At 45.1% G+C, this 7,597-nt stretch overlaps 1 long non-coding RNA gene across 1 annotated transcript; it reads left to right on the top strand.

The window, feature by feature from the left end:
• Positions 1-377: 377 nt before the first annotated feature.
• Positions 378-6,776, top strand: LOC112551685. Its single transcript, XR_003095984.1, has 2 exons — positions 378-493; positions 4,593-6,776. It is a non-coding gene; the product is annotated as an uncharacterized LOC112551685 (long non-coding RNA).
• Positions 6,777-7,597: the final 821 nt, after the last annotated feature.

The raw sequence follows: 7,597 nt of genomic DNA, 5'->3' as shown, positions 1-7,597 counted from the left end.
ACCACACAGAAAAAAGGGGGAGAGGAAGGGCTCTTGGTGGTAAAAGGCCTGGGGTTTGTCCAGAAGAGCTGGAAGCAAGGTATCAATTGAAAAAAAAATCTATCTATATTGCCAGAGTCATTCTGCGTTAGTAACACCTCCCAACTGATGATATTGAATTAGATCAAGAAGTGGCAGATGAGAGTCAGATTTAAAACAAGGAAGTGCTCAAGTTCAACTACCCGAGAGGTAAGATTAAAAACCAAACTCTCAAGTAAAAAGAGGAAAAAAAAGCCACAATAACCTCTTATGGTATTATCACAACAGAATGATATGCCATTGGATGGAGATGGGAAACACCTTAAATTCTGATTGGGCAGCTCTGGGATAAGCTGAGTCTCAGTCCCGCAAAACAGTTTAAAACTGCAGCTAGGAGAAGCCCTGGTCAGCCTTTGTGGGAAAGGAACCTGAACAGAGAATTCTCCAAGTTGCAGCAGCTGTAGCCAGAAGAAAGGTAAAGACTCATAATTAATTATTAGACTGACTCTTAGTTAGAGGTTTGTTTGCCAGACCACCTCTAATGATAAGGGAGGGAGTTAAAGAATCTAGACAAGAACTATTGGGAGTGTGCATATTTAGTCTCCACAGTTCACTTGAGCCAAGCACTTCCCTTAAGTTGATTTGAGAACAAATGTAGGAGGAACTGAACTGGCATGGAAATTAGGCCTGTGCAACTAGGCAGCTATTCAATCCGGCTTCAGATCCGGCTGGCTTCGGATCTGGCCTTGGAGATCTGGCCATAGATTATCATGGGGAATCAATGAAGTATCTATAATTTTGTTGTTTTTTGTCTGATTTGGAAAAAACTTACAGCAGTCATAGCCTCTGTTGAGAGCATGAAATCTGCCAAGTTTCAAGAGGATCGGTACAGGCATTTGGGAGCAACTGCACCCCAAATTCTTGAAAACAAAACTCACGTCACGTGTGTGTGTTAAACCACAGGGGGGTAAAAACTTCTGGGGTGGTAGCTTCTCCTGCAACAACAAAGTCTGATAAGTTTTAAGGATATACATGCAGGGGTTTGGGAGGAACTGCACCCCAAATTCTCAAAAGCAAAACTCATGTGACATCCATGTCTTAAAACACAAGGGGGTGAAAACTGCAGGGGTGCTAGCCCGTGGTAAGGACACAAACCCTGACAAGTTTCAAGGAGATAAGTGTAGGGGTTTGGGGGAAACTGCACCTCTAGCTGCAGACAAGCAAAACTCATGACACGGGTGATAGTGTGTGTGTTAAGGCGCAGCAGGCTGAAAGTTGCAGGGATGGTGGCCCCTCCTGCGACCATGAAGCCTGCCAGTTGTTGAGGAAATAGGTGCAGAGGGGTTCTGGGGCCGTGCACCTCTAGCTGCTTACAGGCAAAACTCATGACATGGGTGCTTGTGCAACACTGGATTTAAGGTAACCTGTGCCAAAACCCTGACTTACCAACTAAAATGTAGTAGTGATTCTAGTGCCCTCTCTGGGTGCACAACGTCCCCATTAATAGGACTAGAATCATGCTCCAGAGATGTGCAGATATCCCTCTTCTTATTATGGGAGTACTTATTCAGTGAAAGAGGGTAATAGAATCATCCTGTCACTTTATTGGGGTCACTCAGGATTGACCACAAGCTGCCCTTTGGTTGCGGGGAGGGGTTGCAAATTAAAACCACCCTGGCTGAGGAAGCCATAAAGCTTGGCTCATCTGCTTCCTGGCTAAGGGCCCTAACCACTCATGTTCTGGACTAAAACGTGAGAGAGACCTTCTCCTCCTTCCCCCTCAAGGACTTTAATTATGCTACTTCATACACATGTGGGGAAGAAGCCCCAGACACTGCCTTTGGGAAGGAGGGAGCACAGAAATAGCTGCTGCTGCTGCTGCTGCTGCTGTTGCTGCCAGGCAATAGCCACTATTTTCCAGAACACTTAATTACCATGTTATGCCTCTGTGGCTGTACCTACATGAGATGCTTTACTGAATCTTAGACTAATCTATGGTGCAGTAAAGCATCACTGTCTACACGCACAGGTGCTTACTGCACAGTAAACTAGTCTACTGTGCTGTAAATTTACTACATGCATTTGCAAATGGTAAATTCACAGTAAAGCCATTTATCATTTATTGCATGGGTAGCCATGCCCTGTATGTATACAACTGTCTGAACTGCATGTAGCCTGTTAAACATGTTCAGTCTGTATGTGCCCTTGTGTGTCACCAGTGCAAGTGTAAGAGAACTGCAAACTGTCTGTAAGTATCAAAAAAGCCATTCATGCAACTGATTAAGTTATATTTAGGTGCACAAAATGGAACAGAAACCCCCTATACGTTGCCCCTCCTAAAGGCCAGAAAAAGCACATTCCTACATTCTCTCTGTCTCGGGGAAAATGGGTGTGAGAGGCATCTTTCTTCTCCTTAGTCAAAAATCATGCTGAAAGGAAAAAAAAAACCCATGTACTTCTCATTGGGGTATGTTCTGTCATGTACTCCCAGTCTTCAAGGGAGGGATGACATCTCCTTGTTTGACTCGCAGCTCACAGGGATTTTCATCAGTGGCAACTTTTCAATTCTCAGCTTCTGGAACCAAACAAGGAATCATATTTAGTTTCTCTCTTGATAAAGTTAGTTTGTAGAATGGAGGAAGAGAAGGGACAGGCAACTATTTCATGGAGGATTCACTGCTTTCAGACTCAGATGTGTACATTAGATTTTACTCTGAGGTCTGGAATATACAAATATTTAAACTGTATTTCAGTGGTAAAACAATATCATCACCAGGAAAAGCATCATTCATATCATTTCAAACTTCTCTTAACATTATGCAACAGAGGCAATATATACCAGGTCATATTTTTGTTATCTGTGTTACAAAAAATAGTTCTTCAGAGCAGCTCCCTTATAAACTCTGGCATACATATATTCATCTACCTATTTTTGTTTCAGCCTGTAGTAGGGATATTTGAATCATCAGTATAGGATGTGATGAGGTGTCCAGAGAACAGGGACAGTAGCAACTTCTGGTTGTCACAGCTGCAATTGCAAAACCATTGGCAGCAGCCCCCATTATTTTGCCCCCATCCTCCCCCAAGTTGCCACCTGCCTATACCATTGATTGCATGCTATTCATTAAGATGGCCAAAAGTCTTAGTTAGTCTGAACTTGGATTTCAGTTGTGTTGGGTTTTTTTCTTATGTAGGTGGCTCAAATTCTGTGCTAATGAACAAGGGACTCTTTTCAGAAAACAGCACTTGAGTTGGTTTACTAGTGATTATAAATCTACTTATGAAGGTATTTGCTCCAATTGCGCATGATTCTCAAGTTAAGCTTTTCATTTTGGGGTCAGCTGTATTTACTGTGAAGAAGATGGCAATCTTTTAGTGATTTCCCTTCTATTAGCTTGGGGTAATTAAGAAAGTGGCTACTGACTTGAAAAGGCTATGAGACAGAGATGTAAGGCTAAGAAGGTAAGCAAGCTAGAGGGTATGTGGCTCAGTGAGGTGGCTTCTGGCCTTGAAAAACCATGCCATAGGTTCTCTCTGGGGCCCTTTCTCCAAACCAGAGAGAAATTTCCCCCTGGCCTAGATTTTTTTCACTGACTACCTTAGTGGCTGCTTCAAAAGGAGCTCGGGGGGGCGCATAATGGCTGACCTGTGATACAGTAGAAAGTGAAACAGGTCCTATTCAAATCCCCTCTGGATCAGTGGAACCTGGGACCCAGGTCCTCCAGATTTCCAGATAAATGCCACAGACACACAGATGTTGGGGGCAAAAGATGGATGCATACTGTCTTCTTCTCTTTGCTTAAATCTAGTAGTCATGTCTTAGCTTGTTCCATTTCTGGGTGAGTAAGTCCCCCTCCTCCCCCCCAATCTAACCCCATCCCACTTCTATCATTCTAGGATTGTACCCTGGGGCTCATACCACACCAACTATGGCCCTGCGCACTGGGATGAGGTTTTAATCCAGCATGCAGGGCCTGGGGTTCCCCATGGTTCCAGAAATTTGTTGGCAGAGAAGTGCCACTGCTTGTGCACTGCCAAATTTATGGACTGATGGGAAGCCCAACAAGCTGGGTGATGTGGCACAGCAAGTTGGCTCTGACATGCTGGCCAGCAGTTGAACAGTTGTCTCCTAGGAAGTGTCTAATGGGGGCTTTCAAATGTTTCTCTTAATTCACAGTCCAGGTATGCTACTTCTAAATGATGCCTAACCAATGCTTATCCCACCTCTTCTTGATTTTAAAAGAAAATTTTCAATAGTGGGGGAAGTTAGAATTACAGAGCAAGAGACTGAGTCAAGAGTCAATTATGGGTTGGGGGGGGGGGAGAGGGCAGGGGGAGACTGTGATTACTCCTGTTGAATAAATTGTATTAGTTTGCTCCCTATTTACTTGAATTTGCCCAGGTTTCCACTGCTTCTTATGTAACTGTTAACTTGTTTCAAATGTTACTCAACTTCTAATTCTATATCCTAGCAAGCGAGCCTCCATTGAGCAGCAGCTCCCTTCAAGTCATGACCTTTCCTCTCTCTCTCTCTCTCTCTCTCTCTCTCTCTCTTCCCCCCTGTTCTCCCACAGGATATCAGTTATCTTCCAAGAACCAACTGCAAGCATCCTACAAAACCCATCAAAATGAACAAGATCATCCTCTATGAGCATGCAAACTTCCAAGGTTACTCCAAAGAGCTCACCTCTGATATCAGCAACCTGGGATGTGTTGACTGGAATGACTGTGTCTCCTCTCTGAAGGTTTTTGGACAGCCCTGGGTTGCCTATGAACATCACAACTTTACAGGCAAGCTTGAGGTCTTTGAGGAAGGAGAACATGCTTTTGTTGGTGGGTCTATGAATGACAAGATCACTTCTCTCCAGCTGATTACTGAAGACCTAAGTAATCCCCAGATCACACTTTATGAACACGTTAATTATCAAGGAAATTTCAAGGTGGTGACAGAAGCAACCAACCTTGCCAGGGGATTTTTCAATGACCGAGTGTCTTCCCACAGAGTCCAGAGAGGTGCCTGGCTCTTGTGTGAGCATAGTGATGGAAGTGGCTTTCGTTGCATTGCTCGGGATCATGAAAACCTTCCATACTATGGAGCTCTAGGTTTCAATGACGCACTGTCATTTCTTCGTCCTCTGCGTCCTGGGAGACATTGCTACTGACAGGCTGAACAGCCTGCCACCATGGAGGTCCCTGGGATAGGAAGTCCTTCCCCCTGGGAAAGGAGTCCTGGAGTTCTGTCCATGATTTCACTGCATTCCTTCATACGTCACAGAAGCAGCGTGTGTTAGAAAGCTTCACTCAGCCTGCACTGAGCATGATAGTTTTGTTTCCTGACACTTACTCCAAGGCCTGGCTAAGACTTTCTCAAGGGACTCAGCTTTGCATTCTCCTTTTTTCTGCCATGACTGCAGGCTATTTCCAGGATACTCCTTCTACCCCTAGACGCTTCATGCAACCCTGATTACAAATTGTATTAAGGGGCCTCCTGGCCTGAAACTACTGCTGCTTTTGCATTTGACCCCTTCTTGCTCTGTTTTTCCTTCTGTCCTTGTTGCCATGTTGCCTCTCTGATGTGCCATGGCCTAAGCCCTAGATGTTATAGGCCTGATACAAAATATATAAACACGGATACCCTCTTTTAATTGGAAGTGCAAGACAAGGGAAATGAATGATCACTCTGGGGAAATTCATGAAGTGACCCTGGACTGAGCTGATTCATTATCATCCAAAAAAAGAATAAAAAGAATGGTTATCCCTATTGATGAAGTACAGGAAGTCAACAAAAGAGGATGATCTTCAGAGAGTGAGAGAATTCCAGCATTTCAAGTGTCAGGCAGTGAGAAAGATTGAATCCATCCTTATTCTCTAGTTGTGGTGGATATGGGAACTTGAACAGTACGTACAACCAGGAAGGGATAAATAAGCAAGCCACAAAAAGTTTAAAAAAAAATTGAAGAGTGTTGTGTCTCATGATGATGATCTCTCCTCAGACAATCATTCCTATCCCAGTGAAAAAGGCTGATATCTGTGTTGGCAGTGTTCATCACCAGTGGACTGTGAGAAAGAAACATGCTTAAAGAAGGCCTTGTTTTTCTACAGTATAATCCAAAACCGGATGTAAGCTCCAACTGTAATGATATTTGTCAAAACCATTAATTACATGCTCCATCCTCCCTGACACGCTCATGTCTGCTTTTGAGGGGGAAAAAAAATAAAGATATTTTCCTCTGCTAACACTGCTATAATCATGTTACTTTGCTGAAAAGTCAAATCCTGGTCTTGTGATCCAATACTAAAATTTCATTCCCAAGGATCTCCATCCCCCCATATTATTTGCCTTTGTTGTCTAAACCAGACTTTATTATTATTATTATTATTTTGTGAGGAAAGGAACCAAGCTGAGTGCATCTCATCGCAGAAGGAAGAGATGGTACTAAGCTCAGACTCTGCTGCAGTGATCTCATGTGCCCCCATCCCCAAAATACCTTGCTGTTGTGGTCTACAAGGGCCTGGTTCTATGATCAAGTAGTATCTGGCTTACAGTGGGAGTAGGACAGCCTCTAGGGCTGTGCGAGGCTTCGGACAGAGCTTTGGATCCAGAGAAGCTTTGGACAATTTGGGATCCGAAGCAGCACATCCAGGTCGAAGTGCTGGCCTTGTTTGGCTTCCCAAAGGGGTTCGGAGCCACCTCAGGGCTGCCTCGGAGATGCGGCCATAAGGTATAATGGGGAAACAATAAAATATCTATAACTTTGTTGTTTTTTGTCTGATTTAGACTAAATTTTCAGGAGTGGTAGATTCTGCAGAGAGGATGAAGCCTGCCAAGCTTCAAGAAGATTGGTGCAGGGGTTTGGGGGTAACAGAACCCCAAACTCTTGAAAGCAAAACTCATGTCATGTCTAGGTGTTACAATCTAGCTGGGTGAAAACTGCAGGGGTGGTAGCTCTTACTGAGGCCACAAAGCCTGCCAAGTTTCAAGATCAGTGTAGAGGTTTGGTGGGAACTGCCCCTCAAGCTGCGGACAAGCAAAACTGGTGCCATGGGTACTGTGGAACTCGCTGTGTCTTGTCTTGGGGCGGGGAGAGAGACACTGCCGCAGGCCTGGCTGCTCAGCTGCTGTGTTCCCAGTTACCAATCAATCAATCATGATTCATTCAGGGACTAGGGACTCAGGGCCCAGCTCAATACACAGGACCTAACTACTACATAACTGTGGCAGAAATGCCCCGTCGGTGCCCCTCTCCAGAGATCTGTCTCAGCCAGCCTGAGAGGCTGCTGTTGAATCCCTCACAGCGGGGATCTCGCTCCTTGTCTGCAGACAAAAGCCTGGCGCCTGGGAGGCGATGCTCTGGTCACCTGGGCAGGGGGGGGAAGACCCGGCCCTGCGCGCGGGCCCAGGTAGCCAGGGATGCCATGCAGATTGGCCGGTTTGTAGCCAGTATTGGCAGCTTCGGTTGGACCGGCTGCTGAGGTCAGGGAGGTTTTAAAAAGGCCTGGGCGAGGAAGAAGGGCAGCCATTATCCATGCGGTCATCCAGGTGAATCTGAACCTGGCTCTCTCCTCATCACCGCATGCT

The sequence above is a fragment of the Alligator sinensis genome, unplaced genomic scaffold (assembly GCF_000455745.1).
Source record: "Alligator sinensis unplaced genomic scaffold, ASM45574v1 scaffold634_1, whole genome shotgun sequence".
Classification (NCBI taxonomy): domain Eukaryota; kingdom Metazoa; phylum Chordata; order Crocodylia; family Alligatoridae; genus Alligator; species Alligator sinensis.
This window is presented reverse-complemented; position numbering and strand designations above follow the sequence as displayed.